Source organism: Vulpes lagopus, chromosome 7 (genome assembly GCF_018345385.1).
Source record: "Vulpes lagopus strain Blue_001 chromosome 7, ASM1834538v1, whole genome shotgun sequence".
NCBI lineage: Eukaryota > Metazoa > Chordata > Mammalia > Carnivora > Canidae > Vulpes > Vulpes lagopus.
The window spans coordinates 50,979,322-51,005,529 of record NC_054830.1 but is presented as its reverse complement, the minus strand read 5'-3'; the positions used below and the strand labels follow the sequence as shown (position 1 = coordinate 51,005,529).

Genomic DNA, 26,208 nt, shown 5'->3' with positions numbered 1-26,208 from the left:
TCACTTCACACTCACTAGCAAGGCTAAAAGAAAAAAGACAAATAAGTGTTGTCAAGGACATGGAGAAATCAGGATCTTCATACATTTTGATGAAACTGTAAAATAATGCAGCCTCTTAGAAAAATAGGCAACTTCTCAAAAAGTTAAACATATATGACACAAATTCTACTCCTAAGCATATACCTATATGTATGCACAAGAGAAATAAAAACATAGTCACACAAAAAACTTGTTCATAGCAGCATTATTCATAATAGCCCAAATGTGGAAACGACCTAAATGTCCATCTACTAATGAACGGATATACAAAATGTGGTACATCCATACCATGGAATTTTACTCAGCTACAGCAAAGAGTGAAATTGTGACACATGCCACAACATGCATGAGCTTTGAAAACATGCTTAGTGAAAGAAGTCAGATACCACCAAAGACCACATATTATAGGACTCCATTTATAGGAAATGTCCAGAATAAGAAATGTCCATAGAGATAGAAAGTGGATTCACAGTTGTCAGGGTCTGGGGAGTTCGCCAAGGTGAGGGGGGAAATGGAGAATAACTGCAATGGGTAGGGGCTTTTTTGCAGGGTGATAAAAAGGTCTTAAAATTAGATCATAGGGCAGCCCGGGTGGCTCAGCGGTGTAGCACCCCTTTCAGCCTAGGGTGTGATCCTGGGGACCTGGGATCAAGTCCCGCACTGGGCTCCCTGCATGGAGCCTGCTTCTCCCTCTGCCTGTGTCTCTGCCTCTCTCTCTCTCTCATGAATAAATAAATAAAATCTTAAAAAAATTAGATCATGATGATAGCTACACATCTCTGTAAACATATGAAAAACCATTGAACTGTGTCCCTTTAAATGGATGAATCATATGGTATGTGAATTACGTCTTAATAAAGCTGTTAAAAAAGAAAAAGAAAGAAACTGTGGTCTAGGGAGGCAAAGAAACTTCCTGAGACTCAATCAGGAGGTTCAAAACAGAAGTTGGGGCTCCCACTCCCCAGACCAATGCACTCGGCTAACTTTCTGAAAAAAGAGATCCTTAAAATTAGGGATCCTTAAAGGATCCTCCACGCCATGTGCCAAGCACCTTGCCTGCACTCTTTCACTCAATCCTGCCAATAATCCTAAGGCATAGGCACTACTGGCCTCAAGTTTCAGAGAACACTGAGGCACATAAGTGTGAAGGGACTGCTTGAGTCACTGTCTTAATCCAGGTTCCCCAGAAGCAGAGCCAGAGACGAGGATTCCTGTGTGAGAGTTGTATTAAGGCAGGATCTGAGGAAAAGGCAGGGAGAGGGTGGGGGAGAAAGAGCTGAGCTGGTATGTGATGATCTCAAGCAGACTCCTGCTGACCCTAAGCAGGAGCTGTGAAGCGTCTGCCACAGCCCAGAGTTGGCCCAGCCCAGGTTGGGGAGATGGGTTTGCAGATGTCTTTGGTCCAGGGCCGAGGAGATGGGAGTGGAGGTGTGAATTCTCGGACACTTCTGGATCTCTGCACTTGTGGACAAAATGGCTCATGGCCCAACAGCAGCCCTCCAGAGAAGGGTCACAGGCCATGCCTTTGGAGCCAAAAGCACAGTGAGTTGGAGGGAGGTTTTACAGACACTGTTTGGAAATACTGTAGATCACCAATACCGTCTGTTCCAAGCACCTAGGTAGGAAGTAAGGGACCTGGGATTTGAAGCCCATGGCCTTGGCACCCTCTTTAGTGGGGATGCGCCCGTAGACTAGGCTCGGGAATGGACCAAATGTATAAGCCCACAGGGGCGAGGACAACAAGCCAGACCCTGAAAGGATGGCATCCAGAGGCCACAGTCTGAGGAAGACATGAACCTGGTTCCCAGGGAGACGAGAGGATGAAGTACATATGAGGCGGAGGGCTGAAGGACGATGACGGGGACGGCAAACAGCACCTCCTCCCTCCTAAATGTAATCCAGCCACCTCTTTGGCTGCTGGAAGCTCTGGTGTGGGGATGGAAGGGCCCAGATAACAGATGCCTGCAGGAAGCAGATGTGTCTGAAAGAACCCCCATGGAGGGAACTCTTTTGGATAAACCTCTTCAGAGGGAGGCTGAATTGCCGCAGGCACAGGCTGACTCCTGTCTGTATCTGTGCCAACTGAGAAGCTACTGTGTTTAAAGGAAGCCATAAACAGCTCATAAATCCCAGGTGACTGTGACCTGCTCTACTTAGTCACCTGGTATGAAGGGTCTGCTCTGTGAGCAACTTAGCAGGCAAAGTGAATTGATTCAATCAAACATAAATTCTGCACTTTTTTCATGCCTGTGATGCACTTGGAAGGTTCTGTGTTGGGCACTGTGGGTGGAGGGTGGAGTTGTTAAAATGAATCCAACACTGTCTCTTCCCTCAAGGAGCTCATCATTATACCTCATCATCCCTGTGTAAGGGAGACAGACACAGCAGGAAATAAAACATAGGGTGATAAGTGTCGTAGTGAGTTAATGATGGGAGCCCAGAGCCCAGAGGAGGGACTATTCCCTCACCCTGGAGGAGACAGGGATAATTCACAAATGAAGTTATATTTGAACTGGGTTTTGAAGGATGAGCAGGAGTTCACCAGAAAAGCATGAGGGAAGTGCCATTTCAAAGTTACTCAGCTGATGAACCCAGGACTGGGTTCGTACTTTACTCCATGTTGTCCTCTGGAGTATTTAACACTATCCAATAGTCCCATTACATTAATCTCCCACATGACAACCTCAATTTTAAAAAGTGCAATAGAGATTATCCCCTTTGGAGTCAGTCCTATTTGAATCCTGGCTTCACACCACTCATTAACAGTATGACCTTGTGCCTAGCTGACAGTAAACACTCAGTAGTCATTCATTTCTTTTTCTCTCTTTCCTATGTGGCCATAGGCTTATCCTGTCGAGTCCCTGAGCCAACCTGAGACACTGGATGCTTCAGCCACCAATAGGTGGCTCCTGGAATTGTCACCAGATGCCTGCAATGCAGAGTCTAGCATGGTGGGGTGGGAATCATGGTGCCCATGTACCTCTCTAAACCTTGGATGCTACCCCGGACCATGCTAACCCAGAAGAATGGCTTTCAGCGGTGGTGGTGGCGGCAGTGGTGGTGGTGTTTGGGGGTATCACCTATGCAGCATCTGGAAATGACAGAGGTATTCTGAGTTATTACCATGATGTGGAGGGCACAACTGTCATTCAGTGAGCGGCAGCCAGTTAAGTCCCATACAACAAGCACTGTCCTTTGTCCTGCCTACCTTTCAAAGGTTCCCTGGACTATCTGGAGATGGAAACACAAGTTCAAAATTATCTAAATCCAGAACCCCTACTTCCATTTACATACAAACACAAGAACTCATTGCATGGTTTTAATCTGCTCTAAATTGTCTAATATTGCTCTCATCATGTAAATTGAGAGAAGATGATACACTGATAAATTGAGGGAGCTTGACATGGGTTTAATCACTTGGTGGCATTCAATGTGCCAATTCAACACACCTATGTCCACCTGCATTTGTAGCTGTGCATTTACCTGATTCTAGATGTGGCTGCAGGCACCTGCTCCACTTCAGGAAATCTTCGAGTGTGGGCATGCCCAAGCATTTATGGAGTGAAATATGTATTATTACTATTACATTATAAATGGTTTTCTTTTCATTTCTCCTTTACCATAAGATTAGTTTCTACTAATTATATTAGTTGTAGTACATTACATCCTACTAATTACATTACTACTGTTACTATTATATTTAGTATTTGGAGATAGATTGTTTTATCTTTGTTGGAACTGCATTTCAGGATGGTAAAGAGGGAATCACGGACTATTGGTAATAAAAGGGAGCACTGGGTCTGAGGGATTCAGAATCACTGGTTTAGTCCATACAAGTGGGAATCCTCCCCATTTCTTTGGGAGGACAGAGAGTATAGCCTACGGATAGGAGCCAGAGTTTGGGAGCCAGAAAGACTTAACCTGAAACCCAGCTCTATTGATTACAAGGCATATGACCTGGGGGAGTTTGTATAATCCTGCTGATCCTTAGCCTCCTTGTCTGCAACATAGGAATGAAACAGCCCCTCCAAGGAGTATAGTGAGGGTTCAACGAGGTTGACTGTGGAAAGGCACAAATTACGTGCTCAGTAACAACAGGAACTGATTTATCATGTCGCTGTTGCTGTTTCTCTGTGGAATCCTCCCCAGCTAGAACCCTGAACTGTGAACAGACCTTAGCGTTTCAACCACACCTGCCACTTACAGTCTGGCTCAGCATCCTGATCCCCAGACACTGAGAGAGATCCATACGAAACATGAAACCAAGACACCCTGTTGGGACCATGTGAATCAGGCCTGATTAGCTACTGAATGTTGCCCTGGGTAATGGGGGTGGAGCATGTTCTATTGTCCAAAACTCTTCCAGTCTCTGAGCTGACGTTGAGTTCACCTTCCCTACTATTCCCACTGCTGCTCGGGCCCTGGCATGTCCTGCGTATGCTGTGGGGACCAGCAAGGTTCTGGCTCTAGCCTCTGAGCCTCCAGGGTCAGCCAGGCCCCTTTGCACCAGGCCCATGCCAGTTTCAGAGTGTTGAAACGGCTGTGTCCTCCTACGTTTAGGCATTCACAGAGCCCTCAACCAGCTCTACACAAGCCACCAAGCTACAGTTCATGGCATACAAACTCTGGAGTGGGCCCTGGGAGCTGGCTTTTCTTATCATCATTCTGGCAGGTCTCTGCTCTTTCACTGACCTTTTCTCTATTCCTCTGAGTAATCCCAGTTTTCACATCCTGCTTCCTGGCCTCTGTTCTCAGGAACCCCAGGCAGGCCTTGAACCATGCATTTGGCCATCAAAGGGAACGGATTCCTTCCACCAAGGCAATGGGAACCAGCAGAGTTGTCAGAGTAGAGATGTCCTCTCCTAGTCTCAAAAGACCCAGAGCCATATCTTCATACCTCTTCTCTTTGGCTGGGTCATTAGGAATTCAGAGAAGGTGATGAGTGAAATTTGGTCTTGATCAAGTGTTGTCTAAGAGGTGAGAGGACTGAGACAACACACACACGGATGCCTGCCCCAAAGAATGTTGCGGTCTAGCTGGGAGGAGATGGTCATGTAACATAACTATAGTTAAATGTAGTACATGTTGAGTACTACATTTGCTCTAGAGGCCATGGACCTTATCATGGTGGAATGGCCAACTAATTCTGCCCAGGCAAGGTGGGAAGTTTTCTGAGAAAAGTTAACATTGGAATGAGGCATTGAAGGATGAGTAGTTTTCCAAGGCCTGGACTAGACTCTCAAGCTTCACCCCACACTGCTAGTTCTATAACTCTCACATAGTTAGCTCATATCTTTATTTCTGAGTCACAATCTTGGGGGAAGAGGTGGTGGAGAAGGAACTGAGAATGAAACACAACTCTTTACACCCAGAATAATCCATATCTAGGCTGGATCCTGGTTCAGAGATATTGGTTTCCCCAGACTGTTCCTAAAACACAAAAATCAGTATTTCCCAGAGTCCCACAGAGCATGAATTCCTTAGAAAGTCCTGTATGTTATGTGAAAAGGGCCACTCCGAAATTAAATTTCAGAAACATTAGGTTAATCAAAGTCAAGCAGGTTTTACTGCAGGATCTCTCAGAGCCTTTAAAGGTAAAATAATAGGACAATAGTAATTTATATATTTAAAATAAATTTTTACAGATAAGATTTTATAACATTAAAAATATAATAATAATTTAAAAGCTATCTTTTTTAGTTTTCCAAATGTGCAAGACAGGTGCTATGCATTATCTCATGAATGTTCACAATAACTTCACGTTATTGGTACTGCCATTATTCCCATTTTGCAGACTGCATCAACCCAAGAAGTAGAGTTCACTGCCCAAGATCACACAGTAAGTGGTGGAGCTAAGATTCAAAGCCAGGTCCTGTCTGACTGACCTAAAGCCTCATCCTTTACCGGGCATTGTGAATCCCTAAAAGAAGGATATGATATGTAGCATTTCCACACTTATGCAGCCATGAAATATCCTTCTATTCAGGGTTCTACAGAGCAACTTTGGGAAACACTGTTCTACTTTCTTCCTAGTAAGATTCACCAAAGCCAACAGAAGGACTTTTGAGGCTCTGTTTCTCTCTCTTCTCCCTTCTCAGCTGGGCCAGGGGTCTTGAGTCCTCGGCAGACCCTCCACGTTCATCCCAGGAACCACTGTGAGAATTCAGAGGAGTTCCCGGTAGAGGCCAAGAGTCTAACCAGGAGTTCCTAAACTATCCAAATCTAAACAGATGACCTCACTGGGTACACATCACCCACAGAGGGTTCCAAATCTTATTCTCAGCTCGTTTTAAGTGACTGCTTCAAAATTAGCAGCTGCTTCTATCTCCAACAGACTAGATAGGTTATGAACTCAGAATTCTTGTGACATTACCCACTTAGCAAAACAAAGTATGGGCTCTCTGAGTGCTGGTGCAGTGTCACCAAATAGGGCCACTGGCCAGAGCCAGGTCTGATCTATCTCACTTGGACCCCGATATCAGCCTCTGCCCTGATGTCTCCAGATCCTTCTTGCCAATTCCTCACTGCTGGCAGAGTGGTCTTTCAATTAGCAACATTTTGACACTCCCTTCCTTGGAAATCCTCAATGTCTCTCTAGTGCCCTGGTAAAAGTCCAAATCACTTGGCCTTATTTTCAAGGTCCTGGGAGATGTGGGAGACTTTGTAGTCATTGTCTCTTTCTCAAGAGAACACATGGATGAACAAAGGGGCCATAAGGTCCAGGCACTCTGTCCCTGAAGACAGACCATCTCATGGAAGGAGCCAGGTAAGTAGCACCTACCACATCAAAAATACCACTAGGTATTTTTTATTTTGGAGACTCTTTTTAACAAGGAACGGAGAAAAGCTTTCTCCTTACTGAGTAAGAAAGTTGTATTGATATATCCCACTCAATCCTGCTTGAGACCATCCAAGAGACCACAGGGAGGTGGTAAAAGGGGTTCAGACATCTCCCATTTTAGGGAAGTCCCCACATTGGAGCAATGCCCTCCTGGTCCTCATCTGAGACCAATGACACATGCCTTTTTGAAGGTCCTGCACTGCTCAAAGAGCAATAAGCCCACCCTTGCCAGGGAGCTGGAAGCAGAGCAGGTGATGTCTGGATGCTTTCTGGCACTGCATCACCTCACTCTCTAAGGTGTGTACATGTCATCTTGCCAAAATGCAGATTCTGATTCAGCAGGTCTGGGGCAGGGCCTGAAGTTCTGTGTTCATAACAAGCTCCCAAGTTACATGTCACTGCCATTCCTAGAATCACTCCACCAAGCGCAAGTTTTCAGAGAATAAATGGGCAATGAAACCCTTCCACCCACCCACTGGGTCTCCTGGCCACCCTGAATCTTTCACTCATTGTGATGAAAAGATTCTACGTTAGATCAAGGGAGACAATCCCTAATGATCCAGCTTATCTCTCTAGGTATGTCCATCTCCTACCACCCACCCTGCCAGTAAGCTTTGTTTTATACTCTGGATAACCTAACTCCTTACGGCTTTCTGCACGCACCATGCTATTTGGTTGGAATGCTATTTTGCTCTGTTGAGACTGACTTCTGCCTGTAAGCACCTTTTACCTTATTTTGCTGAATTATATCCTACTCATCTTTGAAAACTATGCTGGCATACCCTGAGGCACACCCCACTGACAGCCATACAGCCATAAGCCTTGTGTCCATCTAGACCATACGCATAGCTCATTACCAGGAGACTGACTGTATGCGGGCCTGCCTTCCCTGCCATGCTGCAAGTTCAAAAGCATAAATCATGCCTTGTCTCCTTTTGTCTCCTCAGGGCCTAGCACAGAGCCTGGCACATGGTGGGTGTGCGATACATGTCTGGTGCACTGCTCCAAAGCTGATAACATCTCCTCCAAGTAAAGAGTTTCACAGATTCTTCCCATTTTAAAGAGAAAAGACTTAATTTTATAAACACCATGTGTTCTGGGTTTTTTTTTTCCTGCTTCTTTCCTTGCTCCTGAGTTTAAAGAAAGGTATGAACGATAATGCAGTTTATAGCTGCTTCATCTGGGTTAACTCACTGAGTCCTGTGAGGCAGATCCAGCTATCAACCCCCCCTTGAACAGATAAGAAAACTAGCACTCACAGGGGCCACTGACCTGTCACATCATGTGTCAATGGCAGAGCAGGTGGAGATTTCAACACAGCTTTGTGTGACTCCAAGCCCTGGGGTCCTTCTGCTGAATTCCTCCAAAGCTAATAAGGCTTGAAGTGTGCTTTTTTTTTTTAAGATTTATTTATTTATTCATGAGAGACACAGAGAGACAGACAGACAGACAGACAGAGACACAGGCAGAGGGAGAGGCAGGCTCCTCGCAGAGAGATGTGGGACTCGATCCCGGATCCTGGGATCACGCCCTGAGCCAAAGGCAGACGCTCGACCGCTGAGCCACCCAGGCATCCCTGAAGTGTGTATTCTAAGTAGGGAAGGAGAGCCTAACAGTGTCCATGTGCTGGGAGGTGGGTGGAGAGGAAGTAAGAGTTGTGGGATGGAGTTCCACAGGACTGGGGTAAAGAGAAGGGGCAAGGAGACTCTTTCTTCGAGACAAGGTGTCAAAAAGGATCTAATTATTGAAGGACTCCCAGAGAGTGGGACTAGATCTCCAAATGGAACTGTTCTTGCTGCAAAACAGTGAGCAACTCGCTTTTGATATCAATTCAGAGAAACAGCCAGAAGGGTTGTCGGCTTTGACTTGACAGAGATGTGGTAGGGAGATTGTTTCAAAGGGCAAGACAATGAATATGTCGCCTCTTGACGGGGGTGGAAAGAACAGCAGGTGGATAAGGGATTCCAGAATGAGTCACATCCCGGCTTTAGTCTGCCCAAGCCTTGGGGGGCCTGGGAGGTGGCTGTGAGTGGCCCCACAGGTGGTGCCCTGTGTCCCACACTCCCTATAGGAACAAAGCCTCCAGTTGAGCCCAGCTAGCCTTTGTCTGATCCATCACAGCCTGGCTTCCCGCCCCCACTCTGTTCCTCTGAGCCATCACTGCTATAATGAGCTGGTTGAGGTGGGCCAGAGGGTGAGCAAGGGAATGACAGCCCCTCCCCCAGATCTCTCCTAGGCCTCTCCTACTCCCCCATCTCTTGGTTTCCATGACAGCGTCTGGCAATGAGGCATCTACTTCAAAATGCTGGCAGGGATGCCAGGCAGGAGCCAGAGACACAGGCCTGGGGGCAACAGAGGAGAGGTCTTAGCTGTTGAGTGTCTACTCTATGTAGGTCCCACCCAAGACTTGACATCCAGCCCCTCCCTTAGAACCTCACCCCAACAAGCAAGGAACCCAGTATTGTCCTATTTTATAGCTAAGGAAACTGAAGCACAGAAAGGGGAGGAGACATGCTCAGGATCACACAGAGCAGAGCCAGGATTCAAACTTAGACTTCTGTAGCCCCAAACCCAGGTCTTTAATCACTATACCACTCTGCCTCTTGGCCAGGAGCCAGCTGTTTGGGCCTGAAGTCTGACACTTGCCACGGGCCCTTGGGTGAATCCCTTCACCTTTCCAAGACTCCGCAGAATGGGGCTGGTGAGTTCCATTACTCCAAGGGGCTGTGAGAACTAAGGTAAGGTAGGGCAAGCTCCAGGCTCTGGTTTGGACTTCAGTAAAGGGGTTTGCCCTCCATTTCCAACTGGAAAGTTCCCAATCCCAGGGTTCTGGCTAGAGCAGAGCCAGGGTTGCCCAAAATCCACTGGGAGAAATCCAACCTAGAAGTGTCCCCTGCATGCTGCCCCACCTCCTGTGTTCCTAACAATAATGATCCTCATTTACTTGTTATAGAAACTCATCAGTGACACCCAAGGTAAGCACTTCAGGAATAGACAGGAGGCAGCACTTGCATCTGTCTGGACAACTGGCAGGGAAAGTATATCAGGGAGACATCCATTAAGCTCAGTTCTTTCTTCAAAATAGTCCCGGGAGCTCATCACATCTCATCACATCTACACTATACCCTGGTCTAGCCCACTACCACCCCTTGCCTGAATGATGGCATTAGCCTCCCTGAAGTCATTTTGCTACCACTCTTCTCTTCCTTTAGTATATCATCCACACAGCAGCCAGGGTGATGCTTTTTATCACACATTTGATCATGTCATTGGAAGTTCCCAGTACTTTCTGAACAAAAGCCAGGTCCTCACAATTGCCAAGAAGGCCTTACATGCCTGGCCCCGTGACTTTGACTTGATCCCCTATGTTTGCCCTTGCACACTCTGCTCTAGCTACTCAGACCTCCTCCCTCTTTCTAGAATATTCCAAACCACCTCCAGCCCAGGGCCTTGCTGTTTCCTCTGCCCAGAATGCTCTTCCCTCAGATATAAGCATGCTTCAGCTCCTTACTTGATTCAAATGCCACCCTTCTAAATGGATACCCTTCATTCTCCCACTCTGCTAAATGTATACTGTATACATGTATACATGTATACAAATGTATACAGTAAATGTATACTGCTCTTCAAAGTGTTGTTGATTTATTTTTTGCCTGTCCTCCCACTAGAGCATAAACGCTAAGGCAGCACCTTTTGTCTCATTCATCCCTGTATCTTAGCATCCAGAACAGTCCCTGACAGTCATTCATGGGTTATCTGTACAGTGGCCTGGGGCAAAGCTTCTGGACACTGAAATACTGGCTAACTGAACTATAAGATTGTTTCTTGAACTAGAATGTGCAATATCCAGAGCAGCTTCAGTTGGTAGAAGTTGGGGACAAAAATCAAAAGCCATGAGGTCCCAGAAACAATGACACAACAGATGTCATGGGCTAGCAGAATCCAGAAAGCAGGACATAGGCTCCACCTGGACAGGCATCTTTGTCTGCTTTGTTCTGCTGAGCATCCCAAGTGCCTAGAGGAGGGGGGGCCTAGTAACAGTAAGTGCTCAATAAATGTTTGTTGATGAATGAAAGGTACAGTAAATCAAAAATAAGAATCAGTTGGCATCAGCAAGAAGAGCCAAAGCTGAGGAGCAGGTTGCTGAGGCCCTCATTGGATGTCCCTGTCCTAGGGATGGGAGCAAAGGACACTGCTGCAGGGGCAGGAAAAGCTAATGAGTCTCCAGGGGATCCAAACAATCCTCAAGGTCCTCGTGGGATCTGGCAACATGGTGGTGACACTATTTTTTGTCTTCCTCCCATCTCGCTATATGCAGACAATAAACCCCAGGGTGCAACTCTGGTAGTTATAACCCCAAATAATCTGCTAATGGGAAAGCCTTCCTGGAAGAGGTATCATAGAAGGGGGAACTCAGAATGAGCATTCCCCTGACTCCTTTCCCTTCTTGCTTTATTTGAATAGCTGTATTGAGATATAATTTACAAACCATAAAATTCACTCACTTTGTTATATGTACTTATCACAATAAAGAATTCCCACAATAAAGAATAAAGAATTCACTTGTTTTAAGGGTAGAATTCAGAGGGAACTTAGGGCTTGAGTGGGCAGGGGAAGTGGGAGGTACGGTGGCAGCAAAGCCATGGTTATGAGGAGGCACAAGGAGCATCTGGGGAAGGGTGAGTTGTCCAGTATGGATGGGGCCAGTGTGCAAAGTGCTCATGGACAGAACTCTGGCTTGGAGTTCAGATTTGATGTGGGAAGTCTTAGAAAGAGAATAGTCTGCACAAACCCAGCAATGGCCCCCATGGAGGCCACAAGACCTGGGTTCTAGATCCAGCTCTGTCATTACAGGAGGTGTGACCCAGGGTCAGTCCCCCTCCCTCTGTCAGGCCCATGTCCTCCTGTGAGGGAGAGACCCCTGCACCTCTAACTTCCCCTAGACAATGTGGTAAGAACAGGGGCTGGGAGCCAGATCTGGCTTGGAACCCCAGTCCTTCCACTTTTTTGTCTGTGTGATCCTGGGCTCCTCATCATTAAGATAGGGACAACAGTCCTGACCTCAGGAAGCTATTTAGAGGGCCAAATGAAGTGACAAATATAAAGCACTCAGCATGTCAGACACATAGTAGATGCTCAATGTGTACCATTATTCCCAGTGCCTTGTGTTAGGTGATGCCAATAAGATGTGTGAGGGCAATACTGTAAAATAACAAGCATAGAACTTGAGATCTGCTCCCAACTGCAGTGCTTTCAAAGTAACATTTAGTGTGCAGATACACACAGAGCTCCGTGTCTGGGATGAAAGGGTGTAAGATGCATTCACCAGGAAAACGCCTGGTTTCCCCTAGCGACCAAGGACGCAGAAAGCCCTCAGTGCTCAGAACTGGCAGGGTGAGCTCGCTGTTAGGGAACTCAGCACTGACCAGGCAACCTGGGTGTCCAAATGCCTGTAACTTGCTCAAGCTCCCTGCCTCAATCCCCAGGGCTAAATGTTCATTTGAGTTTTCTTCCCTACTTGCCTGGGCGCTTTTTCTGCTTGTAACAGAAAGAAAACGGTGAAATCTCTTGGTATCAATGAGCTCTCCATTAACCCTGGGTTTAAATTTGTGACTTATTCCTGCTACCTACCCTGGAACTCACACACCTAGAAAGATCCACTTTTTAACTCTAGAGGGATGAAATAAATGGAGGAATGTAACCTGGGATACCAAGTGAAGAGTCAGGATTGCGTTATGTGGAGCAATTTCTAAAATGTTTTAGGGGCAGCCCCAGTGGCTTAGTGGTTTAGCACCGCCTTCAGCCCAGGGTGTGATCCTGGAGACCCGGGATCGAGTCCCACATCGGGCTCCCCGCACAGGGCCTGCTTCTCCCTCTGCCTGTGTCTCTGCCTCTCTCTCTCTCTCTAATAAATAAATAAAATCTTAAAAAAAAAACATCTAAAATGTTTTAGGCAACTACCTTTTAGGGGCTTCATGGCACTAGGAAAAAAATGTCAGAGGATCTCAGTTCAAATGCCGGGCTGGCTAAACTAGCTGTGCTATCTTGGGCGAACCACTTAGCCTCTCTGAGCCTCCCTTAGGGTTGCACTTTCCTGCCTGAGAACCTCACATCCCATTTCACTGTTCCCTGGCCAGCACTTGTCTTCTCCACCACCCTGTAAAGGCAGTGGGTGTAGCTATCCATCCACTGCAGTGTCCTCAGCACACGGTAGGGGCACGATCCCCACAGACTCCAATTCCTGCCTTACCTTCCCATACCTCTCCTGCTGAACCTAGGCAACACTACCTGTTTGGGTTTGGCAAGGATTCCATTCAACCCCAAGAACTTAAATGAGAACTTTTTCTTTTGCAGGAACTCTGTTCAAAAGCCGATGTCCCCATCTGACCCAGGAGTGAACTGCAAAGGCTGTTTCTGTTCTGGGCTTGATACAAGAACTCCATGAAGGAAGCAGAGTCACATAGATGGTTCGGTTAAGTAGAGAAGGTATAAATCCTCTGCTCCCACAAAAACTAGAGTGATTTATACTAGGGTCCAGATGTCAGAATGCCCAACACAATCTACGTCTATAGCCCTACATGGCAGGGGAAAGTAGGCATGGAGGAGCAAAGAGCTTATCTTTGTGGGCAAGAAGGTTTTAGAAAAAAGAGAGAAAACATAACTTTCCATACCTTGAGAGGTTCACAGTCTGCAGGTGGAAAGAGACAGGTAAGCCACGTGTTTATTTTACATTAGGCTGAACACACGGCATCACAGAAGCACCTCAGCCAGTCTGGGGGATCGGGGTTGAGTGACAGGAGGGCATGATGCCCCTCCATAGATCACTTCCTTCTCCATGCCCACCCTTATTACATCTACTTTCCTTTTGTTTACACAGGACATTTCTGATGCTCCCTTCCTACCTTCAGTACTTTTGTCACCCCGTGATCACACTCTACGATGTGTCCAGACCCGCCTGGTTGCTCTTCTCAGTGTGCCTTCCTTCCCACCTGTGCGTGCCTTTGCTCACGCTCTTCTCTCTGCCTAAAAGGCCTTCCTCTACACCTCCACTGACTGAAACCTTATGTTTCAAAGCCCTGCTTGCCTTCATTCATTCACCCATCCATTCATTCAACAAACACTTTCTGAGCGCTTACTATGCCCCCCACAGTTCCCCCACACTGTGATGGGTACCAGGGATCTCATTGAGGAAGCAGCCACAGCCTGTATCCTTGGACTGCTTACAGCCTTGAGGAGACAGAAGGCTACAATAAGGGGGTAATATGTGTGGTAGATGTAGGGGTGCTCTGAGTCCAGAGAGGAGTCCTAGCCTAGCCCTTAAGTGGGATTGGGGAAGGGGGGTCTAGGGGAGGAAGGAGATGTTTAGGGAAGCTTCCTAGAAGAGGATATTTCTTTCTTTCTTTCTTTTTAAAAGATTTTATTTATTCATGAGAGACACACAGAGAGAGGCAGAGACACGGGCAGAGGGAGAAGCTGGCTCCCTGCAGGGAGCCTGATGTGGGACTCGATCCCAGGACCCTGGGATCATGACCTGAGCCAAAGGCGGATGTTCAATCCCTGAGCCACCCGGGCACCCAAAGAGGAGACTTCTAATCTGAGTTCTGAAGAATGGGATGAAAAGAAAGAGAGGTGCATATAAACGTATATAAACATATACAGTTATGGCCATGATGATGACCGGCATTTACTGAGTGCTGCTAGGAGCCAAGCACTGGGCTAAGCCCCTTTAGCCCTTTCAACCCTCTGGGAGTGAGCACTGTTGCCATTCCCATTGTTCAGATAAGTCTGAGGCACAAAGACATTAAGAGCTTGGCCCTGGTCACACAGCTATCAAGAGGCAGAGCTGGGGTGCAAAGCCAGCATGGCTCCAGAGCCCATGCTTGTGACCACTACACTGTCCCATCCTATGCTGTCACAGCTATCCTTCCACGTCCTCTTTTCACTTACTGGTATGTTTACCATGGACATCTCATGTTGTGATACTGGGGTTTCAATCTATTTAATGGCTACAGAGGATGTGACTGGATATTGAGCAGGGAAGTAACATGCTCAGATTTGTGCCTGGCAAAGAGCCCTCAGCATGTGTGTGGGGCAGGGGGGGGGGCGGCGGACAGCAGGGTGCTGGAGGGGTTCCTGGGGAGGGAGAGCAAAGCCTAAACCCAGGCTGCAATAGGGAGGCTGCAGAGGGGGCTGGGCTCCAGGAGGAACAGGACAGGACAGTGGTGCAGAACTGTCAATATTGGGGGAGGGAGAAAATGGGGGAGGGAGTGGGTAGGACCCTCTTACAGACCCAGGCATCTTTTCCCTTGACCCCAACCTCACCCCTGTGTGTTTTCACTCATTCTCTTCCAGCATGGTCCAGCCAGTATTTCCAATTAAGAGTGAGTGATCATCAGTTTCAGTTCCGCTGAGATGTGCAGATGTGGTCCTATGGAATTCTTAATTCTTCACATAATCTCTGCCTGGAAGGATCATGTCTTTTCTACCCAAAATGTGAAACACAAGCAGAAAAATCCACAAGTTACCCAAGGGCACTGCTTTAACACTCTCCTCAAGTAATGCCCCAACAGACTCCCCACACTCAACTATCTGCCTGTCCTAAAACACCTGTTCCAGGGCAGTCCAGGTGGCTCAGCAGTTTAGTGCCACCTTCAGCCCAGGGCGTGATCCTGGAGACCCAGGATCGAGTCCCACGTTGGGCTCCCTGCATGGGGCCTGCTTCTCCCTCTGCCTCTGTCTCTGCCTCTCTCTCTCTCTTTCTGTCTCTGTCTCTCTCATGAATAATAATGAATAAATGAATAAATAAATAAACTCTTAAAAAAAAAAGCACCCGTTCCAAAAGTGTCAGTCTGTCCCTTCTCCTCACTGCCACCACCCTCTTATCTGAGTGACCATCCTTTCTCATCTGGATGACTACAAGAGCCTCCTTACTGGTCTCTCCAGTTCTGCACAAGTGTGAGTTAGTCAACATCTCAGACCTCAATTTTCTTATCTATTAAATGTGCACACTAATTCTTACCTCGTAAGACTGTTGAGACTGTAAGGACATAATAAATGGGAAGCCCTGGCCTCCTGTGCTTTCTTAATAGATGGCAGCTCCTTTCCTTGGTCAGCTGGATGGGAAGGCTAGGAAGGGTCATGACTCTCCTTTTTTTTTTTCTTTAAGATTTTTTTTATTTATTCATGAGAGACATGGGGGGGAGGGGCAGAGACACAGGCAGAGGGAGAAGCAGGCTCCATGCAGGGAGCCTGATGTGGGACTCTATCCGGGGACTCCAGGATCACGCCCTGGGCTGAAGGTGGTGCTAAACCGCTGAGCCACCGAGACTGCCCTCTCCTTCTTTCATAGTCCACTGGTGTACGTAATGAGCAGGCATCAGAGGCCTACCTCTCTGGCTCTCCCTACCTCTCTGGAGGCTTCTTATCCTATTTCCTTCTTCCTGTTTCCTTCCAGATAATGGGGCTTTACTAGCTTCATACCCCTGGCCTCTTTCCACCTCCTTGTTTGCTCATCCCCTGGGTCTGTGCTGGATGCCACAGGTTTAGGAGCAAGTTTAAGAGATGAAATAGGCAAGTGTTACTCATCCCCTTCTCTGCTTCCCCTAGAATCCAGCCTGTCTGCAGGGAGCACGTATCTGACTCTTCTCTCCATCAGGAAGGAGAAGGGGCTGTGCCCAGGCAGGCATGGACACCGTCCAATTCCAGCCTTCAGCCCTAGCCCACACCCCTGCTCCAGGGTTACAACAATCAGTGCTAACATGTCATCCTCCAGCTGTCCAGGTGGGCAGAACTCTCAGTGGGCCAGAACTCAGACCAGGCAAAGGAGTGCTATATATTGGCCCCTTCCAGCCCCAACAGGAGAGAACAGCGGGAAAATCTCTGCCCTCTGTTTCTGACTTATTCATGGAGCTTCCCGGGGCCTCTGTCAAGCCTGGTGTTGGGTGCTGGAAGAATTAATCAATAAATAACTGACAAATATTGACTGCATTCCTGATACAACCGTGAAAAGAACTTTGTTCAGTGTTTCTTACTATTATTGAAATGCCTAAAAGCAATTTTAGGTGTGTGAATGCAACAAAGTACCAGGTACATTCGCCGTCTTGGTGGTGTTCACTGCCATCTGCATGATCAGGGCAGGCCCCTGGCTTTAAGGCTCTAGCTGTGATCTTACTTTCTTCAACCAATAAGTTTTTAGGGCACACCTGCTAGGTGCCAGTGCTAAGTAATGCAGTCACTGGAGGTATAGCAGTAAACCAGGCAGACGACATCCTGACAGCCCTAGGGCTGGAAGTCTGACGGAGGCTATGAAGAAAATTAATGCAGTGGAACCAGATTGGAGTTGGGGATAGGTAGCCAAACCAAGGTGGTCAGGTAAGGCCTTTCCACAGAGGGGACAGCTGAGTCCTTGGTAATGAGAAGATCAGATACTGTAAGTGTATGAGAAGAGGCTCTCCATAATGCTTTGAGAATTATTATTATTCCCCTCTTACAAATATGGAAACTGAGGCCAGGGATGTTACAATGCTTCCTCTGAGGCCAAAGAGGTAAATATTGATGTGAAACCCTTACTACTGCCACCAAATCTACTACCTCTAATGACCACTTCACTACCACTTCACTTCCATGACCCCTCTACTTCAGTGAAGGGGCATTTAGCACGCCCTCAAGGAGCTTGCAGTCTAATCTGAGAAAGTATCTTCACACTGAAAACACTAATCACACAAGGAGGGTCAGAAATTGATGCACAGGATTAACACAATTTCAACTTTTAAAACTCAGTTGGGTTTATTTTGGAACATGAAAAAATGACTCCCAATTTCTTAGGGGAAAAGAAGTCCATATATTTATTTACTAATTAGTTTATTTTACAAACATTTATGAGTTGCCAGATTCTATGGTAAATCCTTTTCAAAAACTAATTCTTTTTCTTTTTAAAGATTTTATTTATTTATTTCAGAGAGAGACAGAGACAACAAGCAAGAGCATGAGTGAGAGTGGGGGAAGGAGAAGCAGGCTCTCCACGGAGCAGAGAGCCCATCCCAGGGCTCGATCCCAGGACCCTGAGATCATGACCTTAACTGATGGAGCCACCTTGGTGCCCCCAAACATGAATTCTTTTTAATTTCATGACTTACTTATTACTCACAGCAACGCCATAAGTTAATATAGTCACCAACCCCAGTTTATAGTTGAGGTGATCAAAGGAAAAATAGGTGGGAGATTTGCCCTGGACATACTCTGGCAAGTGGTGGAGCCAGAATCCAAACCTATGTCATCCGACCCTGGAATCTTTGCTCTGACCATAAACTGAATTTATGAGTGCCACTTATACTATATTTACATATACAACATTTTCTCTCTTTTTGTCTCACATGAGCTTGTTTTGTTCTGGGGAGCTCATGGGAGGTACATTAAAAAGTCTGGGGAGCTCATGGGAGGCACATTAAAAAGCTAGACCGGGCGGCCTGGGTAGCTCAGCAGTTTGGTGCTGCATTCAGCCCGGGGCGTGATCCTGGAGACCGGGGATCGAGTCCCATGTTGGGCTCCCTGCAGGTAACCTGCTTCTCCCTCTGCCTGTGTCTCTGCCTCTCTCTGTTATCGCTCATGAATAAATAAATCTTTAAAAAAAATTTTTTTAAAATAATTAAAAAAAAAAAAAAAAAAAGCTAGACCACCGTACTCCAGGGAGGCTGAAACCAGATCCACCAGAGGCCCACGTTAGGCCCACTGGGCCTAGATTCACCATTCAGGCAGTTAGGCGCCAAGGACAGAGGAAAGAAAGTGAGGCTTCCATTCTCAGCCCAAGATCAACAGTCATATTGGCAGATGTTCCAGACCACGTGTGTGGGCTGGCGATGGACTATGTTTCACGTAGGTCAGGGCGAGGGACAGCAGGATGGATTTATTTAATGATGATTTTTCTCCAGGGACAGAGAAAAGCCAGCTAGTAAATAAACAAAGTTCTCAGAAAGAATAAGCCAAGCAAAAATTGCCTAGAAAAGTTTAAAAGAAGGGGGAATAAAGAAAAAAAAAAAAAGACAAAGGAAGCAGACGTCTTTGCCAGCTATTAAAACATACAGTTCATAGATAATCATCAAAGCAGTGTGGTGTGGTCCCTGCCCCTCACCTTCACTTGCACTATGACCAGCTGCCATCTGCCCTTTGTTTTCTGCCATGATCCTGTCAATGGGTCGGCCACTAGAATCAGCAGAAAGCTCAACACCAAAACAGACAGCCTGGAAAGAGACCGGTTCCTAATGACATGATTTCCACGTCATACACCCCTGATGCCCAAGATTGGAAGCCATATGAATGGTGTCCTCTGGAGTTGCACAATGCTGCACCTCTGCCTCTGACTATACAGAGGGCCTTAGGGTCTGATATAGGTGGCATACAGCTGAGGAAGGGAAGAAAGGTGCCATAAACAGGATGGGATATGGGATGGGATAAATATGTGACAAGCAAGTTAAGTCACACCTTTATCTCACACCCAAACTCAAATAGCTTAGAGAAGGACAATTTAATGTGAAATATGAAACCACTCAAATAATGACAACCAAAAACCTTGTTTTCCTAACATGAATAATGGGGATAACAGTCACTACCCTATAGCACTGGTATGAGGATTAAGAGAGATGATCCAAATTAGCACAGTGCCTTGGTGCTTCAGTAAAAGAAGATTGAGGGAAGGTGTGGCTGAGAAGTTTGCCCAAATCTAGCTACCCCAGAGGGATAAGGGGATGGGGGAATCAGCAGGAGGGAAGTGGTCCCAGGTCTCAATCTGGGGATTCCAGACAAACTGGTATCACAGAGACAGAAAGCCTCTCCTACCAACTAGAAGATGAATGGTCCGTGGAAGCAGGTCCCTCCAGCTGTGGGCACCAGGGAATAATAATTCACTGTGAGCACTCTGTCTGCAGCCATGGCAATTTTAGAGGTAGGAAGACACTGAAGCAGAGCTCACAGTCATTAGAGTCTCACCCTAGACTGAGCTCCCTTCATCCAGGGTCCAAAGTTGCAAAAACTTTACCTAGTGACCTAGGCTGGGCTCTCTCCACAGCACTCATGAAAGCTGGGGTTCATAGTCCCTGAACCTCTACCTGAGGCAGCCTGAGCCTCTCACTGTTAGGAAGTTCCACTTTGGACAGAGCTGAAACCAGCTGTCTTCTTCACCTTTCTCTTTAGTTTCTACCCTCTGGATCCTCACTGGTGAGTTTACCAATATTCCACAAGAGAAACACCCAGCTTGCACAATCTCTTCTAGAGAACTGAAGAAGTGGGAACACTGCCCACCTCATTTCATGAGGCCAGCATAACCTTGATACCAAAGCCTGACAAGTAAGCACCAGAAAGAAAAATCACCAGTGGATCTCCCTCATGAAAACATAATGTGAAAGTCCTCAACAACAAGGTGAGCAGAAAGAGTCCAGCAATAAATATACTACAGGATGACCCAGGTTGGGTTGATTCCAGAAGTGTAAAAGTCAGTGTGTTCACCCTGTTAACAGATTGAAAAAGAAAAATCATGTAACTATCTGAGCAGATAAAGAAAAAACATGTCCATTTATAACAAAAGAAAAGAATAAAAGAAAGAAAAAAAACCCCAAACACATGGCAAAATGGGATTAGAAAGGAACTTCCTTTATCTACCAAGACCCTGGACTAAACATACCTAACTGTCAAATGTGGACAGCTACTCCATAAGAACTACAAAAGGCAAGATGCCCACTGTCCCCAAAGTCTTAGGGCTGTCAGGCAAGTTAAAAAAAAGAAAAGAAAAGAAAAGAAAAGAAAAGAAAAGAAAAGAAAAGAAAAAGAAAAGAAAAGAAAAGAAAAGAAAAACCGAAAGGGTTGAAAAATAAGAAAAATATTCTACAATTCTATTAACATTGTTTCCAAAAGAATCTACAAATACATTTTTTTAAGTTAGTAAGAGAGCTTAGCAAGATTTCTGGATACAAAATCAATATACAAAACGTGAACACATTTTTCCAAAATGTAACCAAGAAAACATTAACTTAAAAATACACAAAGGCATATATATAACTTATAATAGAATGCAAAATATCAAATAACTAGGAATATATCTAACAAAAGAGGTGCAAGACCACCAAGGGAAAATTAGGACACTATACCATGAGAAACTAAAGATATCTGGAATGATGAAGAGAGATACCATATTCATGGAAGACTAAATACTGCACCTTCCAGCCCCCATTGGGGGCAACAGAGGGCTCAGTCATATTAAGCAGCAGATCAGAGCAAACTCATATATTCTACTTCCTGCTGCTTCTGGACATCCCACGAACCCCTCTGAACCTGTTTCCTCATCTGTAAAACAGAAGTAGTCATTCTGTCTAGTTGTTGGGGGGGGGGGGGTCAATGGACATGAAAGCACTCTGTAGAGTGCTGTATAAATACAGGGATCCTTATAGCCTGTATTATTGCCTCTTGTTGGTCTGAGTGTGAGGAAAAAGTTCTCCATAGACTCTGCTCATCAACTTATCATCAAAGGCATTGCGGAGTATTTATTCTGTGCGTAGCATTTCCACATTCAGTACACAAGCAACCCACAAGGTGGGTGCTATATTAACTCCATTTTACAGATGAGAAGGCTGAGGCTTGATCAAGCAACTTGTCATTCATATATCCAATTCTTCATTCACTGGATATTCACGAACCCCTTCTATGCACTAGGAGCTGTGAATATCGTGGTGAATTAAGATAGGCATGGACCCCGCTCGATCAAAACTGATAGTTTAGCTGGGAAGATGGCCAATAGTCATGCTACAACTAATGAACTGGAAGAACCAAGATTCAAACTCTAACTGAACTCAAGCCAGAGTCTACACTTTTAGCTACTCCCTGAAGGTGTCTTCCTCAACCTCCTCTACTCCATTCTCTCTGTTGCGATGTAGTGATTTCTAACATCCATTCTGCTGGCAGAGTAAAATTTCAAAGGGCCTTGCCATGCAAGCTGCTACACAAATTGAGAGCTGTCAGCTTCGATCCCAGCCCACGTGATCCTCGTGCATTATCACTGGAGAATTAGAACCGGGAAGATGAATGCATAAAAGAGAAGAGGCACCCTGGAACCGCCCCCCCCACAAACGGCATCAGCAGTATTGTTCCCAACGAGTGTGTGCCTGAGTCCTCTGTCACCATTAATGGCAGAAGTGAGTCACTTATAAATAAGATACGGGAGCTTTATTATAATTACATCCTGAGATTCAGAAATGCTCAGCATCACTGTGAAAGGGAGGGCAGCAGGTGACTGGGGCTTGAATGATCCTCTGCCAGGTACATCTTTCAGATAAAACGTCTTGGATCAGGAGCAATTACAACTAATGCTCGGCCTGAATGCTAATGAGAATTACTTACAATTGCATGTAATTCTTTGCCATTTCTACTATCTACTTTTTCCCTTCTTTTCTCTGCTTTTCCATCTTGCCATTGATCCTTGGAACCAGACACTGGGAAATATGATTAGTGGCCATTTTGCAGATGAAAAGACTGGCCCAAGGTCACTAAGCTCAAAGCGCTGGGGTTGTAACCCTGAGCTTTTTTTTTTTTTTTTTTCTTAACCTCACCATCCTGTCTTAAAGGGACAACATTTTCAGAACTCTGGATGTGTCCACTCACTTGAAAGGTGCACAAAATATCTCAAGTTAGTAGGACAATCTGAAAGGCAGCTTGAGTGGTGTGTTGGGGCCTTTGCCTTGGTGAGGGCAGGGCACCTTATGAAATAAGTTTTTTTTTTTTAAAAAAGATTGTATTCATTTATTCATGACAGACACAGAGAGAGTGAGAGGCAGAGACACAGGCAGAGGAAGAAGCAGGCTCCATGCAGGGAGCCTGATGTGGGACTCGATGCCGGGACCCCCAGGATCACGCCCTGGGCCAAAGGCAGATGCTCAACCACTGAGCCACCCAGGGATTCCCTGAAATGAATTTCAAACCTACCCTCTGCCATCCTACAACCACCAAGAGGCCCATGTTTGGAATTGAGAAACGATCATGAAGAGAGAACCTAGCTGAAAGATAGAAAGAATCCTTTTCTTACCCATAGAAAGGTCAGGAAACTGTCCCAAACCCATGGCCCATGAAACCAAGCCAAAGTAAGGAGTTCAAGCTACAGTGTGAAGGAATGTGGTTCAGCATGACAATAACTGTGGTGATGCTCAGCATTTGCTGAGCACCTAGCAGGATGCCAGAAGTTGCACTAAGTCTGCCCCAAGATAGCGGGTGTTAGGCTATTTAAAGCTTGTAACTACACTTAAGACTTCTGGGACACACACTTATGTCTCCCACTCGACAGATGAGAAAGCCAGAGGCTTGCACTGGTGAGGCAGCTTGCAGAAGGCAGAGCCAAGATGCAAATTTGGCCCTGTTGGACCTTAATAGTAACAATCATGACAACTAATGTTTAAATAGCACTTTTACGTATTACATGCATCATTTAAAGCCTTCATGCATATAAACACAATTCTTTCAGCAACCTAGTGAGGAAGGTTCTATGAATCTTCCTATTCTAGAAATGAGGGAACTGAGGAACAGAGAGGCATAGCAACTGGTCCAAGGCCACAGAGCTCATAAAGAGCATTGGAATTTGAACCAGTTCCAGAATCCACACTTTTGCTCTCTTTGCTGTCCCTCCTTTGTGTTATCGAAAGGCCACTCCATTTCCACCAGGCACAACTCAACTGTGAAAAGGAAAATGCAAACATGGAATTCTGAGAGAGTGCAGAGGCAGGAAGTTCCAATACAAGTTCTTCCTCCCTTGGACATTCAGCTGAGAGCCAGGAGGAACCAACCACTCCCAGCTCAGGACTGCCCAATCTCCTCAGGGCTGCTGGCTCCTTTGCCGGCAGCTCAAGTCTCCACCCAGCTCTGAAATCATGGACAGGGAGTGCTGGGCCATCTCTTGCCTTGGAAAGATTCTGCATCACACTTGAAAATGGTGCCAGGCTTTCTCTCTTCTGTCCACAGACTCTCTCCAGGGGAAATACCTCTTGATAAAGCCAGGCAGCCTCAGACAGCCTTGGGCTCATATAAGGGTCTAGCAAGCCCTCAATCGTATTAGCATATTTACCTGGGGTTTTCAGGGATTCCTGTGAATGATAACCCACTCAGCAGGAGGCCTCCTGCAGGACACCCATCAGAGAAAAGGGAGAGTGGTGCACAGTCATCAGAGACCCTATTCTTTATTTCTGCTGCTGCCAGCCACAAGCAGGAGGGACCTAAGGTCCCATCTGCAGCCTGAGTTTCATTGATAATCTGGAAGGAATCAAGTAAGATTTGTGTTCCATTCTGCCACAGACCAGCTGGGAAACCTCAGGAAGTTACTCAACCTTCCTGAGCCTCACCAGAGTATAGGTTCAATGAGGCTAGTAGTAACAGCGCCTATCTTGTAAGGTTGCTGTGAGAACTAAATGGGATAATGCCTAATGACACTATGATCAGTCCTCTATCTCTCCCTCTCCTGGTGCATGCTGGTCCCTGGCTGCCAAGAATGGGGATATGTCAGACCCCCAACTCTTCTCTCTTTCACGTTCTGGAGATACACTCTATCTGTGCTCCACTCACAAGGGCCTACGCCCCCCCCCCCCCCCCCCCCCCCCACACACACACATCAAGGAATGAGCTACCTCAGCATCCTCCAGCCAGGCTCACATAGTACAACAAGCACTGGTCCCCTCATGTCAGATTCCAAGGCTGAGGTGGGAGCCCCCTGCCGGAGCACAGTGACCCTGCCTGGAGCATCTCTGCACTACCAGCTGCCAGGCTGAGCGGACACTCAGGGATGAAGGGATTGGTGGTGGTGGTGGTGGTGGTGGGGTGTTCTTCTTGTGGGACAGGGGGAGTGGGGTAGGAGATGGGTTATCACCCGGAGACAGAAAGTGGCTTCCATAAAGAACTGCTGCGCTCAGCCCCTGCTCCCGAATTCCTTGGCTCCTTCCAGAAAAATCTAGAGCAACTTCCAGAATTTGGTTCCCTCTCACTCTTGCCCTCAAAGAGCAGCCCTGGTGCCCTTCGGCCACCAAAATCCAGACCCTGGCAGTAACGGCCACCCACTGCTCCAAAGGCTCCTCCGAGGGGTGCAAGGAGGAGGTGGTCCGTCCCTCCTGGGCTTGCAGCCTCGACGCAGGGCTTGATGCTTCCCATCCCGGACCCCGGTGACGCTGAACCTCGGGCTTGCCCGCGCGCGCTCAAGGGCTTAGGGTCGGGCCACCTGGGGCTCGCGAACGCGGCTCTCTCCTGGACTTGGCTGCCCTCCCGCCACAACTTTCCTTCCCTGAGTCTCAGTTTCGTCTCCTGTAAAACGGGCGCAGCAATACCTGGTTCCTGGCGTTACAGGGAGAATCCCAAGAGGTAATGGATGCCCAGCGCCCGGCACAGACAACGCGCCCATCGGATGGGCCGGGGCTGCGGGCAGCATCAAACTCAGGGGCGGCTCTGAAAGCTGGGGCCCGTCCTCGCCGCCCCACAGCCCGCGCGGAGCTCGGGGCGCGCGCCCTGGCGAACCCCGGGGAGCCACAGGTGTCTGCGCGCCGGGGCGCGGGGGGTCAGGGAGGGTGGCGGGCAGCGAGCCGCGGGGGGGACCCGCCCCGAGCCGCCGCGGAGCCCGGAGCCCCCCGCCCCGGGCCCCGCCGCTCCGCAGGGCCGCCCAGACCCCACGCGCCGGCGCCCAGCCTCGCCCGCTCCGCGGCCCCGCGGCCGCCCCGGCCCAGCCCTGCCCGCGCCCCGCTCTGACTCACCCGCGCCGGCTCCGGGGAAAGTTTGGTGGCGGAGGCCCGGCTGCTCCGTGCTCGGCGCTGGGAGCTCGGCGCTCGGCGGGGGCGGGCGCGGGCGCGGGCGCGGGCGCGGGGGCGGGGGCGGGGGCGGGGGCGCGGGGGAGGAGCGGCGCCGAGGGGGCCCGCCGGGAAGGGGGGCGGGGACCCGGGCCCGCCGGCTGCAGCGCCCCCGCCCCCGCCCCCGCCCCCGCCCGCCGCCCCCGGGCCGCCCCACGCCGGGAGGGGGCGCGAGAGGGCGCGACACGCTCTGGCCTCGGGCTCCTCGTGCCCGGACACACGCAGAAGGCACAGGCGGCCAGAGCCGAGAGAGAGACAGAATGAGGAAGGGTCGGAGCCGGGCGAGAAGGCGCCGCCGCCCACGCTCACCTGAGTGTGGGCGGCGGAAATAGGTAAGTCCGGGCAAAGTCGGCGAGGTAGAAAGCCAGAGGGGGTGACGGCTGGCAGAGCCGACCGCAGACGGAACGACAGACGGACGCATGGCGATACCCCCTCCACGTACCCGGGAGCGCCCGCTGTACAAACGGACGGACAGAG

General features: G+C 47.9%; 1 protein-coding gene across 2 annotated transcripts in view; it reads right to left on the bottom strand.

Annotated features, from left to right (window-relative positions):
• HRH1 (histamine receptor H1) overlaps positions 1 to 25,735 on the bottom strand; it is a 75,813-nt gene extending 50,078 nt beyond the window's left edge. The window contains exon 1 of one of the 2 annotated variants that reach the window (XM_041760432.1): positions 25,639 to 25,735. The gene's annotated coding sequence lies outside the window, so the exon portion shown is untranslated. Of the gene's footprint in view, positions 1 to 25,218; positions 25,441 to 25,638 lie in introns of those variants that run through there. The other variant, XM_041760433.1, reaches the window with a different exon arrangement.
• Positions 25,736 to 26,208: the final 473 nt, after the last annotated feature.